The sequence below is a fragment of the Hibiscus syriacus genome, unplaced genomic scaffold (assembly GCF_006381635.1).
Source record: "Hibiscus syriacus cultivar Baekdansim isolate YM2019G1 unplaced genomic scaffold, ASM638163v2 tig00110458_pilon, whole genome shotgun sequence".
NCBI lineage: Eukaryota > Viridiplantae > Streptophyta > Magnoliopsida > Malvales > Malvaceae > Hibiscus > Hibiscus syriacus.
This window is the reverse complement of record NW_024062745.1, coordinates 300,208-323,778: the sequence shown is the minus strand read 5'-3', so window position 1 is coordinate 323,778 and position 23,571 is coordinate 300,208. Positions and strand designations below refer to the sequence as shown.

The following is a 23,571-nucleotide window of genomic DNA, read 5'->3' as shown; positions in this document are numbered from 1 at the left end:
GATGGCATAATTACCGATGCCAAGTTAATAGGGTTTGAAGGAACAACTGTTAGGTTCTTGCCAGTTGCAATTTAGGACATGGAACAGTTTGGCAGATACCGTGTCGGGATTTCAAGTTCATTGTTAAATAATACCACCAAAAAACTCATTCCCCACGATCTGGCCGTCCTTTTTGGCTTTTGTTAATCTACTTAACATTCCTCATGCGTATTTTTTTAATGGAAAACTCTCACGTTCTCTCATTTCTAAATTCTAACTCGAAAGAACCCTTAGAGTGGTCCAAATTATTAAGGGTATTATTCTTTTTAGATGATTCAAATTTAAATAGTGTAATCTGCACGATAAAAAAAATATAGCGAAGGGAGAGTAGGCCCGTTTCATCTCATGTTGCCTTAAAGAGATGAATAAAACTGGATTCAACTTGAAAAAATTCGACTTGATTTAACTCGATTCGTAATTTCATAAATTTAACTCGAAAAAATCAAATAAAATTTGAGTTATAAACAAGACACAAATACTTGAATAACCCAAAGGTTTTAGCAATTAGTAGATTAGTTTTTAAGTTTGAGTTGAGTCTCTCAACCCACATGATATATATATCACTTGTAACAAAAATATGAAGAAATATTTGTATATCGTATATAGTTATAGAAAGTCGTTAAATTATAAATATTAATATCATATCATTAAATATTTACAATTTGATTTAGATAGAATCAAACAACTTAATTCGACTCACTATATAATAGAAATATCAATTGAATTAACTCAAATTATTTTACTTGAAACTCCATTTAATAATCCTCCTATTGCCTAGGCTACGTTTCATGTCTTATATTTTCATAAAGTAGTGATTCAATGATTATTCATGACTCATGAGTCATTCTTAATGAAGTCAAAGGTTTGTATTTGTTTAATCTCTATCATTGCATGAACTTGGCCAACCTAATGAGTTGTAATTGCCTGGTTTGGCCCCACACTGGACTCGCGGATTACTAAAACATTCCCTTTAGGATGCGTTTTCACGGAATGTAAGATTATCAGTGGGAATAAAAGATTATCAGGGAATAGATTACTGGTAATGTATTTGTGTTTGGTTGGTTTAACAGGAATGTAAGATTACCGTTTGGTTAAAGGAATAAAATTATTGGAATGTATATTTAACCAAATTGTCCTTATTATATTTATTTTTCTAACAAGTTGGAAAATATTTATATATTAAAAAAAAATTCATAAAATTTATATTTTTTTACAAAATTGAAAATATAAAAGGTTTAATGAAAGGGTAAAATTTATTTTAACCCCTAACTTCATATAAAATTTTTATAGATTTTTTTTGTAAATCTAAAATGTTTAAGGATAAATTTGTAATTTAACATTCGTAGAATTTTTATTATTCAATGACAAATAAGGATATTTTTGAAAGAATTTTTAAAGGACATTTTAGTCCAAAACGTTGTAATCCAACAATACCTAAGGAAAGGGAGGTAATGACATTCCTGGTAATATACCCAAAAAATCACTATTGGTAATGTAAGATTGGGAATGACATTTCTGGCCAACCAAACGGGGGAATGTGGATTTCATTCCATGGGAATCTCACATTCCCCCAACCAAACACACCCTAAAAGGGGCCGTTTGATTCACGGCATACAATACTGGAGAATGAAATCATTATTCTCCGGTTTAATTGGCGATAATTTTTATTACAACAGTTGATTTTTGGGGTATATTATCGAGAATGTGATTACCCTCTTCCCTTAGGTATGTTGAATTACCGGCGTTTTGGACTAAATGTCCTTAAATTTTTTTTCTTTCAAAATTATCATTCTTCTGTCGTTGAATAATAAAAATTCTACGAAGGTTAAATTATAAATTTATCCTTAATTATTTTAGATTTACAAAAAATCCAATTATAATTTATATGAAGTTAAGGGGTTAAATAAAATTTTACCCTTTCATTAAACCTATTTATCTTTTCAATTTTATAAAAAAATTATTTAAATTTTATGAATTTAAAATTTTTAAAGAAAAAATATAAATTAATTATAGGAGAATTAACTTCTTAAAAAAAATGAATATAATGACATTTGGTAAAATATACATTCTAATAATATTTATTCCTTTAACCAAACGATAATCTTACATTTCTACTAAACCAACCAAACATAATATACAACATTCTCAATAATCCTATTCCCTGATAATCTTTTATTGCCACGGTAATCTTACGTTCCGTGAACAAAACACACCCTTATGGTTTGGCCTATATATATATTTCTCCAGTTTCTGCTCCTACCTCAAGCACCATTAAGAGCTTCAAACAAAATAACCTCTTAATCTATCTCCACAGGCTTGAGTGTATAGGATCAGATGGAGTTGCTTTCAGCCTTTTCCGATGAAGAGTTTAATGCCTTCAACAGAATGTCCGCCATTGATGAATTCAACTTCACTCAGCAACTTCATTCTTCTCGTTTCCTTTAGAGAACGATGGGTTCAGGTTTATAAACCCGTCCAGTTTTTGTCATTTTCCTGGCGCTGAAAACGGTGGGTTAAGCCATAGAATTGTCGACTGGTCTTCCCCAACATTCCCAACCACTGCAATGGGTTACAGTAGTGTTAATGTCGTTCAAGATTCATCTGAAAACGTGAAGAAAAGACCTCTGGTTTTGAAAGATGTAAGAAAACAATGAATCCCAAGCCATTAATCCACTAACCATTTGAATGTGATCTTTCGTTTATACTGGTTTCTGATTCGTGGTTTGAAAATGCAGGCTCAAAGGGTTCATAAGAGAGCGCAGAACTCAAAGAATAACCGGAAGATTAGTTTGACGGAATGGTGGAGGGAGCAACACTGATGGGTTGGATGGTCTGATCAGTTGCAGTTCAGGAGATGACAATTCGGATTCCAATGCTTCTCAAGCTCTTAACTTGAATGCAAAAACAATATCCAGTAGAGGGGCAGCCACTGATCCCCAAAGCTTCTATGCAAGGTACGCAATATCATACTCAACATTATTTTAACTATTAGGGAATTTATAAAATTTTAGAGAACAAAATATATTATTAATAGATGACCGACCTATCAGCTCTCGATTCATCCATGATCATACCATCTTAGGGTTTATATTAATGATTCATTTAGAGATTTCAGTATATATTCTAAATCTTTCCCCTTGATTACCGCAGAAAGAAGAGAGAGGATTAACGAGAGGTTGAGAATTTACACACCTTGTCCCCAATGGAACCAAGGTAAATTATTAACCAATAATTTAGCTCCATGGTTGAATTGGTTGAGAAACTCATACGGTGATTAATGAAAAATGCAGGTTGATATCAGTACAATGCTTGAAGAAGCTGTTCATTATGTAAGTTTTTGCAGCTCCAAATTAAGGTAAGAGAAAAAGCAATAAGAAAACTCAAACAAATCATTAAGTCAAAGGTCTAATACTATACTGTTCTTTTTCCGCCATTGTTGCAGCTTTTAAGCTCTGATGATCTATGGATGTATGCTCCTATTGCCTACAATGGCATCGAGATCGATCTTGACAAGATCTCCAAATTTGTATAATATGAAGCATGGGAAGAAGCTACCCCAATCAAGAGTTGTTAGATTAACAATTTACTGAGAATATAATGATGTTAAATTTGCTGATTAATGTAGTATTGAAATTCTGAATGCAAATGAATTTCTTCTATTTGTCTATTATGTTTCAGGCTTATGTTATATACACACGCAAAATTCTATGTTAGGGTAAACTTCTAAAATTTTAAACGATAAATATAAAATTCTAAAGGACGAAAATATTTTCAACAGAAAACCATTAAATATCTAAATATTTGATGATTTAAATTTTTAAAGGGTAACAGTCCCCTCAATCTCTCTATATATTGATAAATTGGTTTAATATTATATACGACTCGTATTAATAAATTATGTTATGTATAATTCTTATTATATAGTCGTATTAAAAGACTTTCCTTACATTAATTTCGTGTTAAAAGGACCTTTAAAGATCCCGAAGAATATCGAATATCTAAATCTTGAAAAGCCCGATTTATGATATATTATGATAGATCACGTGATTTATGAGAATCAATTCATCATCAATTGGTCATATTTATTTAAATTGTTAGTTTTATGGGTAGTCATCATATCCCTATACTTAATTCAAGACTCACCGTAAAATCTCTCGACTGAATAAAGAGAAAGAATACCCTTCGATTGAACCACTTTAGACTTTATTATTTCTCTACCTTCTTATGAAGACAAAAAACATTTATTGACTAACATCTTTTAGCAAATGTATTCTTCTTCTAAATCAAAAAAAGGATAAAATGTTAACCATCTATTCGATAAAAATTGTAAATTGAATATTCAATCAGACCCGGAACCTTGTCAGAACATTAGCAAACATAGCTGCTTTGATTTCTTCTCTGGTACCCTTCTCTTCAAATGATCCTTAGCAGAATTAGAGAAAGTGACTCCCAAAATCATTTTAAGCTTCCCAACATTAATCTCCGAAACCGAGCAATCACGCTCTCCAACATATTTACAAAGAAATTGTACATTCCTCTGAAATTTACTGCTGTGTCCAAAAGTTGCCATTGATCATTCAGAAGAGCACGAATCATTTGTCTATTACTTAACAACCACCATAGAGTGAAAAGATTTAAAACTTTTCTCTCTCCCTCAAATCCACTGAACCCTCGCCTTTTGCTGCTGAAAACTCTCCTCAGCATTGGATAGTAACTGAACTTCCAATCTCGCCTCCCTTTCCCAAACTCGCAAATTACTGTCAAGAGGACTGACAATTGAAGCTATGCTCCAACTCATTATGAGATTTAGTGATCCGGGATCAAATAATTATTAAAAAAGAATTTAATTGTAGAGCAAGAATAAATAATAATTTGTTTGTAAATTATTTTTATTACGTTTAATAAACTATCTAATAAACAAAGCCGTCTCAGACATTTTCGAGGCCTTGAGCGAAACTAAAATGTAGAACCTTTAAAACGAACATATATTCTAATACTTGGAATAATTAATTTAATATTACGTTAGTAAATCGTAAAAATGATTAATTAGGGCTTAAACTATAAAGTAAAAAGTATGATTGAAAAATTAGAGACCTCAATATAAAGGTAAAAAGTGAGATTAAAAAATTAGGGGCTTCAATTTAAAGGTAAAGTGAGGTTGAAAAAATTAGGGGCCTAGATTATATAAGTAAAAAAATGAGATTTAAAAATTAAGGGCCTCAATTATAAAGGTAAAAAGTGATTGAAAAAATCAGGAGCTCAATTATAAAAGTACAAAGGGATTGAAAAACTTAAGATCATCAATTATAAATGTGGAAAAATGGGATTGAAAAATTAAGGGCCTCAATTATAAAGATAAAAAGTAGGATTACAAAATTAAGAACCTCAATTACAAAGAAAAAAAGTAAATTAAAGAAAATTAAAGGGTTAAATTAAAAATAAACATAATAGAAAAATTAATGGCTCCATAAAAATGAGAGGAATGAATATTGCTCGGGGTTCACCCTAATAACCAAAAAATAGAAAAAATAATTTAAAATATCATATCAACGTTGTTGCTTTTTTAATGATAGATAACCAAAAATTAAATGCAACATTAAATATAATTTTGAAAATAAATAATAATTAAATAACCAAACAAAATAAAATAACAGATGGTGACTAACAATAATTTGTTATTTTTAATTATATGAATTCCACAATTTTAGGCCCCAAACAAGAGGGGCCTAGGCAAGTGCTCTTACCCATGCTCAAATACGAGCCTGCAACTTAGTCATTGTAACAACCTTAACATGCATTCATACTCGAATACAAGTTAAGAATGTCACATTATTTCTGTATGACCTTACTGTTCAAAAGCCACAAAATTTTGTTTCTTTTAAAATCTTCAAACTTAACATTTATTATCAGACTACTTAATCACATAAAATCATAATATACTATTTATTTTCCAATTCATATCTTTTAGCAGCTACTAGGCAATTTAATATTGATTCATATCACAATTAAAACGACCTAATTTAAAGCTCAACCGATTAATTTTATAGCATAATTTATTACCACGTTCATACATAACCATTTAGCATCTTAATATATTTCACTTCACTTTATACATTTTCTCATACATATTATTCACATTTTATTACTCTCAAAATATCTTTTATCTCATCATATTTGTAATGTCTATTGTCGATCATTAAATCAACTTTTTTATTGTTGTCTGCCACAACTACCGCTGACAACTTTTTTTATTATCCTCATACACAACTATACACATCATTCATATGTAATTCAAACCAATAACTTTTTATCTATAAACCATTCCGTGAAATTTATACTATGTTTATAAAATTTTACTCTAAAATATAATTAAACTTGCACCGTTCCTTACCTATACTTGCTCTTTTTCCTGTATTGTTATATTACTATGTTGTATCTTTTGTTGTACTATCTTTTACTGTAATGTTACTTTTACTTATTGCACACATAATGCCAGGAGTACACGAATGTATTAGATCGCAATTGTACTAATATAGGAGTGTGCGTTCGCACAAATATATGAGTGTACAATTGTACTATACAGGAGTGCGTATTCACACTAATATAGGAGTGCACGGTTGTACTATACAAGAGTGCATATTCGCACTAACATAATAAATTCATATTCATATAAATATATTCAAAATGTCATTAGCTTATATTCGATACTAATTTCTTTTACTAAATGAAAACTAACTTTAATTCTATTAAATAAATCTTCCAATTTCCTTAAATAATTATTTTTTCACAACAATTTCCCTAACTTTTCAACATTCCACATTTAGCCACCAATAAACCCTTTTTTCAATCATAATCGCAATTGTTTAAAATATTCCAAAATAGTTCCTTAATATTCAATTTGAATCCATATTAATTATTTTCACATAATATCCAATTTAATGCATTAATTATCAGTGCACCACAAACTTTCCTAAAACTTACAAGTTGACATGTATCTTATAATTCCCACATTGATTTAAATTCTAATTTAACTACACAAGTCCCTCTAATACTTATTTAAACTTTACACTTCATCTCATACTCAAATTCTACTTTAATCCATAATTTCTCCATTTACAATTTAGTCCTTTAATAGATACATTCTTTCAAATTCAATTCTAAATCCATAATGTCATATTTTAATCATAGGGTAGATTATTTTAGAATTCATCTCAAATTTTCTATTTTATTTAATAGTCCTTTTGCCATTTAATCATAAATTCAAGCATCATAAAACAAATATTCCAACAACATGTTCAATTTCTACTCATACTTATACCATATCCATTTCAAACCTACAACTTATATAATTTATAATTTAATCCTCAATTTAACAATTTTACAAATTTAACTTCAATTCAAGCTTTAATTAATATAACCAAATTTCTAGCATTTTATAAAAAAATACCTCAATAATTTCACAATTTTCACTTAAGTCCCTACTTTAACCATAATTTATGATTTAGTTCCCAAACTTTATCAAATTTCCAAATTAGTCCAGTTTCACATTCTAACTCAAATTAAACATTATAACTTTTAATTTCTAGCATATTGCATCATCTATTAAATAATTTCACTTCAGTCCCTAACTTTTTCCATAAATTTCAAATAGGTCATTATAATTCACAAATTTTTAAATTAATCCAATCACCATCTAAACATCAAATTTTGCACTCCAACTTTAATTTCAACATAATACATCAATTATTAAACAAGTGCACATAAATCTCCATATTTCTCAATTTATACTATTAAGCCCATATACTTCACAATTTCCAATGGTCCAAATCATTCTAAGCATGTAGAATCACTCATACTTCATTTCTATAATTTGTATAAGTTTTTTCCATAATTTTTCTTCATTTATTTCCCTTTGGCTGAATTGATTAAACTTTCCCCAACATAGTTTCTATTTGATTCAAGCATGAATTCATCCTCTAAATAACATTTCCATGAAATTATCACAATTCCATCATATGATAAATGTCATAATTATCATGCTAAGATAATAAAGTTGGCTCATTTAAACCAATTAAGATAGCATATAACAAATATCATAAATGCATAATTTACCTCAATTTCATATTCTGGCAGTTTGCACTACCCTCAAAATATTATTGTGTTAATCTAGACACTTAAAATTATTCTGTTTGTACCATTAGAAACTAGACTCGAACAAAAATATAACCATATAAGGCAATTCTTCTAGTTCAACTCGTAAAATTTATGACAAATTTTCTAATCAAGCTTACAGATTCTGTTTTGAGCAGAATCGCTGCCCAAGTTTCTGACTTATCATCGGTTAAAAATTCATATCCTTTTATATACACTTCTAAATTAGTAGCCGTTTTTTAAACAAAACTATACTAATTTAAAAATCCAAAGGTATAAAAATCATCTTCTAATTATTCTTGTGGAATTTATGGTGGTTTATAAACTAACTGTTCATATTACCAAATTAGACAGATTTCACTAATTTGCATTTATTATCTTATTCACTAATTCTATTAGCTTATCAAATGAACACATGAAAACATATACAGAAATTAAGTTCCTATCATCATTTCAATGCAATCTCAATCAATTCCATAAACCCTAACCTTTACCAAATTCATCTTTAAACATTTCCAATTGATTTTAATCATTATTCAAGCTTAGAAACAACTTTGTAATATCAACAACACAACAATATATACTTAATCATTAAAATCTAATTAATTCATCATTCACTCTAACAATCAAACCAATGATTCAAGCATAGAAACAATGAAATATCACCAAATGAAAGATAATTTAATATTGATCATTTTTCTATTTCATAACATAATCCAAAATCAAAAGGACTAAAATGAAGAAAAAAGAAAGAAAATATACCTTACTTCCTTGTATCCATGGTGCACGAAATTTATAGAGAGAATGAGGAGTTTTCTTGATTTTTCTACAAAAATATCGATGTACACTTGTTAAAATTTTTTATAGAAAGTCGCTAGTTTTATTAAAATAGAAATATCCAAATTACAATGAAAATTTACAAGCATAACCGTAAACCTAAAATATTATGACATTTTCCTATTACCATTGAAACAAAAACTAGTCACCTAGATCACATAAGGACCAAGAAGGAAAATGTTAAAAAACCAAACCAAAAACTCGAGTAAAAAGATACGAAAAAATTTGACTGCATCGATAACAAACCACAAAGGGGATGAAACTACTAAAAGACCACCGACAAATCATAAATCAGTGTCAAGCGACATAAGACAACTATCCACGAACGCAATACGCTTATCCAAATCAATCTGAGGGCCCAAAGCAGGGAAGATCATCATGATAACAATAAACACTATATTTTTTTGGATAAGTAAGCTTTTTATTATCCAAATGAAGATTCATACAAAAACTCAAAAAAGGAAAGTATCAATGTACAACAAAATCAGCCTATGTTCCAATTGTTACAAATAAGCCTATTAACATTGTCAAGCCTATTAAAGTCTCTATTCCTATTATGAGCACCAACAATATCTTTAATAGAATCAAGCAAGTCTTCAACAGTTCTTGATTTCCCTTGAAATATGTGTCTATTTCTCTCCTCCCATATTTTGTAAATGAAAACATTCCATGCAGTCTTCATAATGGAGGTTAAGAGATTTACCTTTCCAAGTTGAATAAGCCCAAGTAAGCTTATTTTCCCAAGACATATGAGGCAAAGACAGTAGAGAAGATGTAAATACCATTCCAAAGAGAATTTGCCATAATGCAATCAGTAAATAAGTGGTTTCTCATTTCAAGAGCAGTATTGCATAAAACATTGACCATTGATGGTGAGTCCCATTCGTAAGAGTCTCTCCCTAGTTGGGAGTCGATCAAGGATAGCTAACCAAGCAATGACACTGAATTGAGGGATGTGAAGAGGAACCAATAAGCTTTTGCCAAGGGACTTTATCATGTTTGATTCGAACTTCTTCCCAAATCCCTTTAGCATTCGTAATTCCAGCGTCTAAAATGGGGATGTCCTCGGTTTTCAGTTTCAAGTTTTTTGAAGATGTAACTAGAGGTTGCACTAGAGGTCATAAGGCGAAAATCATTGAATTTAATTACATAAGAATGAGTCCATGCATTCCATAAAGAACCATGGCTAGCAAGAAGGTTTCGAACAAGCATTATCATGCAAACCTTATTCCAAGATTTTAAGTCTTTTAAGCCTAACCCTCATTCAGATTTTGGTTTACACAAATTTCCCCAACTTACCCTTGCTCCAGAGGCAGAAGTGTCTAAGCCTCTCCATAAGTATCTTGAGCAAAGTTGATTAATTCTATTGATAACAGAATGGGGGATCAGAAATTGACGGCACCATAAATTTGCAATATTTGTAAGACAGTTTTTATGAGTTCTAACCTTCCAGCATAGCTTAAGTGTCTCCCAGACCAATGGTGGATTCTGGTTCTGATCTTATCAATAAGAGGAGAACAATCCTTAATAGAGAGTTTCCTAGAAACAAGTAAAACCCCCAACTATCTTACTGCAGAAGACCAATCTTGAACCCAGTAGATATCTTGATGATTTCGATATTCCTTTGAGAAATACCTGCTACAAAAATTTCTGATTTGGTCACATTTAGTTGAAGCCTATATATTTCGTAGAATTTGTGAAGAACAAAAAACTCCAACAATAGACTCTATATTTCCTTTACAAAAAATTAGAAGGTCATAAGCAAAAGTAAGATGAGTGAGCCCAATTTTTTTTCATTTTGGATGATAACTAAATAAACCTCTGGTAGGAGCAAGATTAGGAGCTTAGAAAGAATGTTCATAGCTAGAACAAAAAGAATGGGTGAAAGTGGATCACCCTGCCTAAGACCTCTTTCACCTTTGAAGTAACCAATCAAGAACCATTGAAAAGAAATTGAATATCTTGCTCCAGAATAACAAGTTTCAATCCAAGTAATGAATTGAGGGGGCAAATCAATAGCTTTGAGAATGGAAGAGAGGAAACCCCAGTCCAAAGAATCAAAAGCTTTTTGGAGATTAATCTTAATAGCACACCTTGGAGAAATGGATTTTCTTCCATAGCCCTTAACAAGATCTTGTGCTAGGAGGGTATTTTCAATTATATTTCTCCCCTTAACAAGTTGTTTGATTAAGAGTAATCAAGTCAGGAAGAATGTTCTTCAGCCTATGAACAAGAATCTTAATTATAGCCTTATAGACCATAGAGCAACAAGAGATGGGTCTATAGTCTTTGACCTTGCTAGGATTATGATCTTAGGAACCAAAGCAATTATAGTGGAATTAAAAGCTGGTAATAAAGAGGTCTGAAAAAAATGTTTAACAGCTTTAATCACATCTTCACAAACCACAGACCAAGTAGATTTAAGAAGAATGAGTGCAACCATCCGGGCCAGGTGCCTTATCATTACCTTGGCTAAAAATAGCGTCCTTAATCTCCTCTTCAGTGATATTTTTTCCAAATCTGCTAGAGCCTCGGGAGACAGATTGAGATGGAGCAGATTTTTCATAACATTATGATCATGCTTTTAATATTCGAATCAACATTCCCCAACTGATTTTTAAAAAATTTGATAACTTCAGATGCCATATCATCAAAGTCCTCTAGTCTACTGCCCTGATCATTCAGAAGGACTCGAATTATTTCTCTTTTATTCTTAGAATCAATTACAGAGTGAAATACTTAGAGCATTTATCACCCTCATTGAGCCATTGGATTTTAGCCTTCTGTTTTAAAAACAGATTTTCAGCATGCTCAAGAAAAAGTTCTCTCTGAATAATAAGCTCGGATTCAATAGAAGATGTTCTGTTTAGGGTAGAGAGCTAAATTTGTTCAAGTTCTGATTTCTTTTGTTTGACTCTATCTGAGTTTGCTAAAGCATTCCTTGTTTAACTTCCTCAACAAGTCTTAAGATTATTAAGCTTATGAAAGAGAGACAGCATTGGATTTCCTTTCATTGGTTGCCAAATTTTGAACTTCAGTAAGGTTAGGGTTCTTAGTCCAGAAGTTAAAGAATTTAAAAAGTTTGGGTCTATTAGCATGCGAATCTTTGTTGAGCCAACCAATAGCCATACAATGGTCTGAGGGGCCCTGGAGCAAGAAATTCCACAAAGAAATTTTGAAAGGTGCTGACCCAATGAGAATTAACAAGAACTCTATCTAGTTCCCTAGCAAGGTAGGAATCTTTTTGTTTATTGCTCCAAGTGAAAGTTGGTCCAAAGAAAGGGTGATCCTGTAGGAAGAAGTTATGGTAGTGTCTTGGAAATCCTTCATTTCATTAAGTAAAAGGACCCAAGATGTCATGGTCAGAGCTTTCGAATGAGTGGAGAAGTATATTAAAGTCACCCTCTAAGATCCAAGGAGAAGGGCTAATACTAGAGTCAAGGTCTTTTAAGTGATTCCAAAGATACTTCCTTTGAGTACAATCGTTGCTGCCATATATGGCAGAGATAAAAAAAAGGAATACCATATCTAAGAACTTTAGCAGTTATGCTCTGGGCAGTAGATTGATATAGAGTTAAGTCCAAGCCCTTTTTCCAGAGGAACCAAATCCTACCATTTGATATATAGTCATAGTTTGTGAAACAGTTCCAAGAGTTGAACTTGGAGTTAATAATATCTTCAAATTTTTCAGATTTAACCATGGTCTCTAATAAAAAGAACATCACATTATAAAGAGTGGCCCTATGAAGAACCTTTCTGTTTTTGAGGATTATTCAACCCTCTAACATTCCAAAAAAAAATCATTGAGAAGATGAGGTTAAATCACCCCCAAATACTTTATGAGAGACACTTTTAGACTTGTCAAGGTGTTTCTTTTTTTTCAATTTGAGATCTTTAATTAGCAGTGCAACTCCCAGAGCAGACCTGGGCTTTTTCTTTTGATTCTCTAAGGAAGGAGATGATTCTTCTACAGAATTCAAGACCTCAAATATGTTAGAGGATGCTTTTAAAATGGTATTGTTTTTGGATTTAATAGGTCGGCCCCTTCCTCTTTTAGGAATTTAGAAATTTTGGAAGCATTTTCACTAGGGGAGATAATCTGTTCTTCGGTAGAAATAATGTGTAGAGTAGAAGCTTTTGAGGTATTACCATCCTCATTAGAAACATGAAGATGAGTGAAATTTGAGGCAGTAGGGTTAAGGACAGTATTGACATTTTGAGACAATGAAAGTAAAGGAGAACTGCAATCTTCATTTGAAACGGGAGGAGAGATAAGCTTGTTAACTTTAGCATCAGAATCAGTTGGGGTCATTGATGAAGTTTTAATGATCTCGTTAGAGTTAAGAACAGATTCATCCTGAACAACATTGGCAGCAATATCATAATTGGTCATTGAAGTGGTTGATGTTTCTTTATTTGGTTCTTTTTCTTTTGGTGGAATCTCAATAGTTTCGAATGAACCAGTAGAATGAGGAGCTTGGGAACTAGATATAAATGAAGGATTGGTTTGTACAGCAGGAGTTTCCTTTTTCTTCCAGATTTGTAATTAGCAGGAGCTGAGTCTTTGGATAATATACAAGCTTTATCAGAATGACCAAACTTGTTACATTTTAGACAACTATGAGGAAGGCAAGGAACTTCGACAAAAACTGTTGTAGTCTGCCCATTAGTAAGAATTACTTCTATAGTTTTAGGGATTACATCCTTTACTCCAATCTTGACACAGATTTTGGCAAATTCTAACCTAGATTTCGAGGCAGTAATCGAGTCCATAGTTAAAGGGTTCCCTATGACACTAGCTATGTAGCTAAGACCCTCTCTCAAAAACATTCGAGAGGAACATTGAAGAGATGAACCCACAGAGGGATTTTAGAAAGATAAAATTGAAGTCGTTTGGAGTTAGGCTCCCATTTCCTTAAGATTAAAGGTTTGTTCAGTATATGCCAAGGGACCGTTATGCAACACCCAATCTCTCGCAAATCATTATTGAATGAAAAAATGTAAAGATTGTTACCTGCGAAACTTACTTGGACACGAACGCCTTTTGACTGGTTATTCCACAAGCTTTCCACCATTCTTTGCATAGTTGCAAAATTGGAGCAGCCCCCAGGAATGGCCCACCAAGGAAGAACTCCATTGAGCAATCTCAGCATCGAAAAATTGCTTGTGGAGGTGTGAACAATAGGGCTCGGGTCACTGGATTTGGGGGGAAAGTATTGCAGCACTTGTCCAGGTTGAGAACCAAATAGCTTCCTCCAGTCCATAAGATTGTAGAATATCGACACGAAGACAAGGGAAAGCAGAAAGGATCAAGAAAATCACCAGAGACACCCCGTTCTCAAATAAACAAAACAACGAAAACAATGACAAAAAACCTTAAGCTACCAAAAGAAAGAGAAAAACATGCCACAAAGGCAGAGATAAACGTGCCATAAAGGAAGAGAACATGTCACAAAGACATAATTATTCTTATTAAAAAACTAAAACAAAGGAAAAAAAAAGATAACTGGAGGGGAAACCAGTATTAAAACCAGTGCCGCCGTTGGTTAAACAAAATTAAAGAAGAAAAAATTGGGTTGATCAATAAAACTGAAACAAGTTTGTTGAAACATTTAATATTTCGATATAACAAATTAAGTTAAATGGATTTTAAGATTTTCCAAATGATTTTCTAAGTATATTCGATATAACTATTCGAATATCAAAACATTACTCCAAATATTTCAAAAATCATTTTTGATCCTTACTTAAGTGTAAAATTAAGTTTTAATCATAAAACAATTTCAAAATAATTTTACAAAGTATTTCGAACCAATTCAAAGCCAAAAATTCCAGATTACTCAGAGGGAACTGATTCCCCCCCATAGGAGGAACCGATTCCCCCCTGAATGGTTTGGCTCCGAGATTTCCAGAATGCTCGGAGGGAACCGATTCCCCCCAAGGGGGTACCGATTCCCCCCTGTTCAACGTCGAAATATTTGAATTTTACACTTAGGGAACCGATTCCCTATGAGGGGGAACCGATTCCCCCCACGCTCCAAGCTGTTTATTAAATGTTTTCACACTAAAACGGCTATAATATCTTCTCTAATCATCCCCAACGTTCAGAAGTGATCCAAGGTGTATTTAAGCAAGCTTAGAAGCCATTGATCAAAGACAAGAAATATCAAGCAACTAGAATCAGAGAGAATCAAAGAGAAAGCATCAAACCTCAAGTTGAGCATTTCAAGCCTATTTTCATTCAATATTTTGCTTTCAAGAACACTTTCTGTGCTCAATTGTATTCATCTTTGAGTGTTCTTTTCTTTGTTCTAGAATTGTGCAACATCTTACCTCGTGAGGTTTTCTTGTAAGTTTGCAAATTTGTAATCTTCTCTTTGAGAAAGAGTGTTCTCAAGAGTTGGGTATACTCTTGAGGGAATTGTAAGGTTATCTCTTTGGCCTCAAAAGAAAGAACAAATTAGTGAATTTGTTGGAAAATCCTTAGTGTGGATAGCTAAGGTAGTGGATGTAGACTTTGTTTGAGAAAGTCGAACCACTGTAAATCGCTGTGCAATTACTTTCAATTTTCTGCAAAAGCTTCCCAAAAATTTTTATTGCCAATTCACCCCCCTCTTGGCCAAGTTCGTCATTCGATTAACTCAACAAAGTTGTAAAGAAGATAAAAGAAAGGGAAAAGAAAGGAAGAGGAAGAAAGCGGTTAGGGTTTATTAATTGTTAAAATATTAATTAAATGAATATAAATTCATTTAATACATAATTACAATTTTCCTTTAAAATCATGATAATTACCATTCACTTTCACCTTTTCCTTTTGTAATTTTCATAAATTACAATTTAATCACTAAAATTTACAATTTCAACTTATCATGGAAAATCCATCTAAATTCCAAGGATCCATGTCAAATTTTGCCAGTATAAAATATATAAATAATATTTCTAAGCTCTTTCCATTATCCTTCAAATTTTTGTAAATTTCCTATTCGATTTGATTATCCGAATACTTACTAAACTCTATTGTTTCATAACTTTGCATACAAATTTCAGATCAAAATATAAATTTCATAGAAAATCCATTCTTAAGGATAAACTATTAATTTGTGGAACAAAATTCTTATGGGCAAAACTACTACTTTGGTCCTTAAACTTTTCCCAAATTTCTACTTTGGGCACCAAACTTTCAAAATTTGCATTTTAGTCACTAGTCAAATTTTAGGGTATTACAGTCTTTTTATGCTTAAACTGGAAAGAGAGCTGCTGATAAGATTCATATTAGACATATATTCTATGATATTTTCCTCATATTTGAATAACTAAAATTGCTTAAATCATGGATTTTGATTATATTTCGTATTTTGTGGATTACGTTGAAGATTTGGATTAAACAAGTTCAAATCCAATGAATGGCATGATCTTCATGAGATCCCCAAATTAAGGAGGAAAAATCGATATTCAAGAAGTTGGCAAGACAAGAAGAGGTTTTCGCATAAGGTTTGAGAACGACTTAATCATCCTAAGCTAGAAAAAAGAGTTTAATGAAAACTGGAAGACTCTTTTGAATCATCCTTATCGTTAGAAAAGGATGAGGGTATTTAAAAGCCCTATTTTTGTGGGATTTTCTTTGGGGGAAACTTCCTTTTCAAGAATAGGATAATCCTTATAAAAGGGGAGCTAGAGTTTTCATAGGAGGCATTAAGTTTTTTTTAGGTTTAAGTTTTTCTCTAAGATTATTTTCAACTTCATCTTTATTTCTTCTGGTGTTCTTTCAATTATGAGTAGTTAAATACTTTTGTTCCAACTGAATGATAATTGAAGTTTTGGTTCTTCAAGAATTGTGAGATCTATAATTTTCATTGTTCTTTTACTTCTCCGCTATTTATATATATTTTGTTTTTATTAAGAATTATTGTCTTGATTGATTGTACAAAGGGCCCGTTGTTCAATTATCAGGTTGATAATTTTCCATTAGAACTTTAAATCCGTAATTGTTTAAACATTCTAATATTAGTGGTAAAGTAACATAGTTAATTTTTGATTATGTTATGAAGGTATATATCTAGTAAATAAATCGAGCTTGTGTATTTGTTGGCTAGAATTGGTGGTCTCTCTAGTGGTTAATGATGTTGGATTAAATCTTAAATGCTTGTCTAGGGTTGTTCGTTAACAAGGGAAATAATCAAGAGCTTCTCTTGATAATCAAGGCTTCTCTTGATAATCAAAAGCATACAAAATTTGGAGAATCAAATAAGTCAATTGGCATCCTCCGTGAGTCAGTTAGAATCTCGAGGTAAGTTACCTTCTCAAACTATTGTTAATCCAAAAAATATAGTGTAATCACATTGAGAAGTGGGAAGGAGTTGAAGGAACCAAGTCCATTGGCACGTGGGAGAGCCTTAGAGAAAGAAACTGAAAAAGAAGTTGTTGCTCCCCAGAATCAGAAAGACCAACCCAAAGACTCAAAAGCGAACAACCGAAGGCATTGGTCATAAATCCTCCTTTTCCCGCTAGATTCGCTAAGTCCAAGAAAGAAGCAAAGAGAAATAAAATCTGAGACATTTCGCAAGATCGAGGTAATATTCCTTTACTTGATGCAATTAAACAAGTGCCCTCAATATGCTAAATTTCTTAAAGAATTATGCACCAACAGAGAAAGCTCAAGGGTAATGAAAAGGTAAGTATGGGGGAGAATGTTTCAGCTGTCCTCCAGAAAAAACTACCCCCAAGTGTTGAGACCCAGGTATGTTTACTATCCTTGTAAACTCGGTAACGTTAGGATTGAGAGAGCAATTTTAGATCTAAGAGCCTCAATAAATGTCATTCCTCTTTCTATTTACTCATCTTGAATGTTGGTCCTTTGAAAGAGGAGTGATTATTCAACTTGCTGATAGATCTAATGTATCCTGAGGAGTTTTAGAGGATGTTTTGGTGCAAGTTAATGAACTGGTTTTTCCAGCAGATTTGTATGTGCTTGATATGCAAGAAGATTGATGTAAATGATGGTACACTCACCATTAATTTTGTTAGAAATTTCATTTTTGAAAACAACTAGGACAAAAATTGATGTAAATGATGGTACGCTCACCATGGAATTTGATGTTGAAATTATTAAATTTAATATTTATGATGCCATGAGATATCCTAGTGATGTATCCTCTGTTTTTGTCATGGATGTTATTGACTCTATAGCGTAGGAAATTTTTTATTTAAATGATGATGATAAGTTGAAATTTGCACTCAACATGAATTTCACTTCTGAAGGATTGCAGCGAATCATGAAAAAGTTTGTGTGTGATCTTGATTTGCAAGATGCAATCCAAGAACTAGAATCACTCAAACCCCTGCGGTATAATTTATCTTATATGAGTTGCCTCTTTCTCACACCAAACTTCTTCATTCTCTTGTGCAGGCAACAAAATTGGAAATGAAGCCTTTTCCAAATGATCTAAAGTATGCATATTAGGAGAAGAGGAAACTCTCCCGGTGATCATTTCCAACAAACTATCGCTTAGAAGAAGAAAAGTTGATTCAAATGCTTAGAGAGTACAAGGAAGCTATTGGGTGGAGGAAAATTTTCTCTATTGTTGAAATACAAAGTTTGGATACAGGTCAAATATTTAAGGTCAATGATCATCATCTGAAACCTTTTTATGAAGCTTCTCAGGTGCATACTGTTGGTCAAATCATTTTGGAGTACCCAACTTAGGATGATTGAGAAGCTACGACGTCTAGCCAAGGACATTAAAGAAAGACTCTTAGGAGGCAACCCATTTTTTGTTTTCAACTTCTATTTTCATTCTTTTATTTTTTTTTTATTTTTATTTGATTTTTGATTTTTCGGAGTATAATTATCTTGTTTATTCTTTAGGCCAGAAGATGATTTTTGTAATCCATGGGCATACCTTATAAAAGTAGAAATATTCCTAAAGTCTCTCACTATCTAGAAGATGTTTTTGTATAAGTTGTGCCCACGTCTAAACTCAAACAACTTCTGGTTTAAGAAGAAAGATTCGAAGAAACTTTTTAAAATATAATATGCCTTATATTTTCTTTATTTTCTCTGCTCCTTCAGAAGAATGCACGCCACCAACTGTCTTCCCCGCTCCACCCGACCCACGCTTCCGCTCAGTCCGAAAACTAACCCAGCCGACGAACAACAGCTTCACCCCCAACTCGTGACATATATCATGGTTGATGCTCAACATTTTCAGGGAGTTCTACTTTTATTCTTTTATGGTTTTGAGCATATACTTTTGATACATTAAGGACAATATATGAACTAAGTGGGGGGGAGTATTTCATATATGATTTTGCTTTGAACATAATTTTGCTTCAATTTTGAAAAAAACAAGTATGCTTTAGTTCTTCTTTGTGATTTTTCTCTTCGAAATTCTAGATTCTTTCGATGTTTGTCCTTACATGATTTGGATTGTTTTGAATTATCGAATTAAGTTGAAGCATAATAGGGGATTAGCTTTAGTAGTTGAATTCTTATTTTCTACACACTGTTTGATTACTCTTGATGACTGATTAAATGAAAATGTGTGGGATTTGATACATGTTTACCCTTTTTGCGAGTTTTTGGGTCAATGAGCACTCATTTTCAGCATGCTCCATTTCTTGATTGAGTGATTGCCAAACATAGTTAATTTTTCTAGAACTTGTTTTTCTATACATGTCGAAGACCACATTCTAGAATTGGATGTATCAAGAACGATAAGGTATTTAGGTGAAACCACTTTTAGCTTTCGTAAAGAGCCTACCCTAATTATCATCCTTAGAAAGCCAACTTTCAGCCTGGACCATTTATTCGAAATTAACCATGGTACAAGCAAATATCAAATCATTTTTGTTAATTTTCCCTCTTTTGAACCTTGAATTGGAGGATTGTATGAGCTTCTTCACATGAGAATTCAAATTATCTTGAGAAGAAAGGAAGATGGAATAAAGTAATTTGAGTTGCATCTCTTTCATTTAAAGAAAAAAGAAAAAAATATGCAAAGGAAAGGAAGAAAGAGAGATTGTGCAATGAAAAAAAAAGTTATGTGGCTTAAATATAACATTTGAGATTGAGTTCCATGTGGATAAGTTGTATGACTCCTTCGATAAAACAACTCAAATTCATTTCCTACCAAACCTCACGTAAGCCCCATTACACCCTGTTTAAGACTCTGAGGTTTTATGCCATACAATTCATTGATTAGTGGTGGGGATGTGATAGGTTAGCAAGCTTATGGTAAAAATCTTTCTATGTTTTGGCTTGAGAGTTTATTGACACCCTAAACACTTCGAGCGTATTGAGTGAATCCAATGTGAGGGTATTAGATCCCACTGCATTTTGATTTCGAAAAGATTGATGGAGTGATTATTCATGTGTGTTGGTTTATGAGAATTTCTTCTATGAATTACTTGTGTCTAGATTTGAGTCTTTAAGGCATACCAATTTTGATTGTGGAAGGATGAGTAAAGGAAGAAGAATGATTGATGTTGAGAAGTTAGAATTTGAACTATTGTATGCTTGAGGACAAGCATTGGTTTAAGTGTGGGGGAATTTGATAAGATGCATATTAGACATATTCTATTATATTTTCCTCATATTTGAATACTAAAATTGCTTAAATCATAGATTTTGATTATATTTTGTATTTTGTGGATTAGGTTGAAGATTTAAAGTAAACAAGTTCAAAATCCAATGAATAGCATGATCTTCACGAGATCCTCAAATTAAGAAGGAAAAATTGGAATTCAATAAGTTGGCAAGACAAGAAGAGGTTTTCGCATAAGGCGTGGGCACGACTTATTTCTTGAGCTATCGCAGAAGAAGTCTTCAGTTAAGGCGTGAGCACACCTTACTAGTCTGTATAACCCTAAATTAGGGTTACAAATTTCAAAGGAAAAAGAGTTTAATGACGGATGAAAGACTCTTTGAATCATCCTTATCGTTAGAAAAGGATGAGGGTATTTAAAACCCCTATTTTTGTGGGATTTTCTGTGAGGGAAACTTCCTTATCTAGAATAGGACAATCCTTATAAAAGGGGAGCTAGGGTTTTCATAGGAGGCATTAGGTTTTTTAGGTTAAGTTTTCTCTAAGATTATTTTCATACTCCATTTGTTTTTTTTGGTGTTTTTCATTATGAGTAGCTAATACTTTTGTTCCAACTAAAGGATAATTGAAGTTTTGGTTCTTCAAGGATTGTGAGATCTATAATTTTCATTGTTCTTTTACTTCTCCGTTTATATATTTCTGTTTTATTAAGAATTATTGTCTTGATTGATTGTGCAAGGGCCCGTTGTTCAATTATCAGGTTGATAAATTGTCATTTAGAATTTTAAATCCGTAATTGTTTAAACGTTCTAATATTAGTGGTAAGTAACATAGTTGATTTTTGATTATGTTATGAAGGTATATAATCTAGTCTAAATGAATCAAGCTTGTGTATTTGTTGGCTAGAATTGGTGGTCTCTCTAGTGGTTAATGATGTTGGTGGATTAAATCTTAAGCTTGTCTAGGGTTGTTCGTTAACAAGGGAAATAATCAAAGAACTTCTCTTGATTATAAAGAAACTAAGGAGAGACAGGTTGTTAGAGCTTGTCAATAACCATAACCAATTTAGTGAAAAGTAGAAGATTTTATCATTGCATCTATGATCAATTCTCTGAACCAATTTTGAAATTATACCTTTAGTTGGTTATTTGCTTAATATTAATTTCTCTAAATTTTTGGTTGATTATAATTGTTTTTTCTTTTGATTTTTCTCAATTTCAAAACCCCTTTATTTGTTTTAATTTTCATTAAAATAAATCTACTCAATCCCTGTGGATTCGACCTTGCTTATCACTACTACAATTTATATTTCTTAAAGCATGTATTATTATTTGTTGGATTTGACACCCAACCAGCTGCTCATACTTGACTGTAATAAAATTCCTTAACATTGGTTTTAATCTTTTCAGCTTGAGAAATTGAACTCGCATAGGATCAACAGTCAGTAAAGGCTCCACCCAACTCTCTTCCATCATCTTAAGAAAATCTGAATCATTGGTCCAAATATTAAAGAACTGAAAAGGTTTAGTTAATTAATTATGCATACTATCCATTCTAATCAAAGCTAGGCAATGATCGGAAAGACTTGAAACAAGAAATTCAACTTGAGCCTGAGGCTTGGGAAAGCCTCCATCAAAGAAGTAGAAACCATCACCCTATCAAAATTTCGAGTTAAAAAAGTGTCATCCTGACAGTTATAGGTAGGACCTCTAAAAGTGTGGTCCAACAACCCAATAGAACTAGTACACATATTAAGCGCATCCATATCGTGAACCAAGAACTGCTAATTATTTTTGAATCTCCTCATGAGAAGCCACAATTTGAAAATCTCCGGTCGCCAGCCAAGGGCTATCCCCAATAAGTCTCTTGAGATCCACAAGCTGCTTCCAAAGCCTCAGTCTATCCGAACCCAAATTACAATCATACACTCCAGAGACATAAAACTTAACCCCGCTAGCCTAAACCAAACAAGGCATTGGTCAGAAATATTCACTTCCTCCACAATGAAAGCGTTTTCGTAAAAAAAATAATCAGATTCTTCCAAGCTCCGAGAAGGCGTAATTATGAAACCATTTCCAATCAGGAAAGAATTTCCTCCAAACAACCTATTTATTGTACTCCCTAACTTGGTTCCAGCAAGCAAACAAGATCAACGTCCAAACAGTTAATTTTCTCTAAAACACCTAACTGCTTCTGAGGGTTATTAACCCTCTAGTATTCCAGGATAATAACTTCATGAAAAAATAGGAGAGGAAGTGCCATTACGCTGCATTTACTCCTTACGAGCATTCTTTTTATTTTTCTTTAACCCCTGCATTAAAATAGCAACACCCTTCGTAGCCTCCCTAATATGCTTAGCCTCAGTGGGAGAAGCAACTATCAAAACATACTTCCCTTTACTAGGAATAAGATTATCCACAACTGTTATCGAATCACCTTTGGCAGGAACATCTATTATGGCACCAACCAAACCTGCTCCATTCGTATCCAAAGTAGCTGTTTGATCAACAACTGCCCCACATCAATTCATAGTTCGATCTTGATTTAAATCAATAGCACCAGCCTTATCTGCATCATCCAAGACAACCTCCTCAGTTACAACTACAGCATAATCCTTGCTAACATAAAAAACAACATCTAAAACTATTGTGTCATCAAACACACTGGTTGAGACCCTCCAGACGAATTCTTAGGCACCCAAATTTGTTGACTAGCTTTCCTATGCACAACTCCTTTCATTATGATCAAAAACATGATCGTGAAAGCAATGAGGGAGAATCCATGAGATGACCACCTTAATCCAAGTTGTGGTTCCATCACGCAACTGTACATTAATGACCTTTGGGGCGCTGAAATCAACCTTCATTGTAACATCCCAAAATCCGGGTGAGTTGAATCGGGCTTATAATCGGGTAATTTCGGTGATTTATGATAAAATATTATTTTTTAATTTTGAAGTGGGAAATATTTCTAAAATATTTCCGAATGATTTTTGAATATT

General features: G+C 32.5%; 1 pseudogene; it reads left to right on the top strand.

Annotated features, from left to right (window-relative positions):
• Positions 1–2,603: 2,603 nt before the first annotated feature.
• Positions 2,604–3,571, top strand: LOC120126445 (annotated as a pseudogene).
• Positions 3,572–23,571: the final 20,000 nt, after the last annotated feature.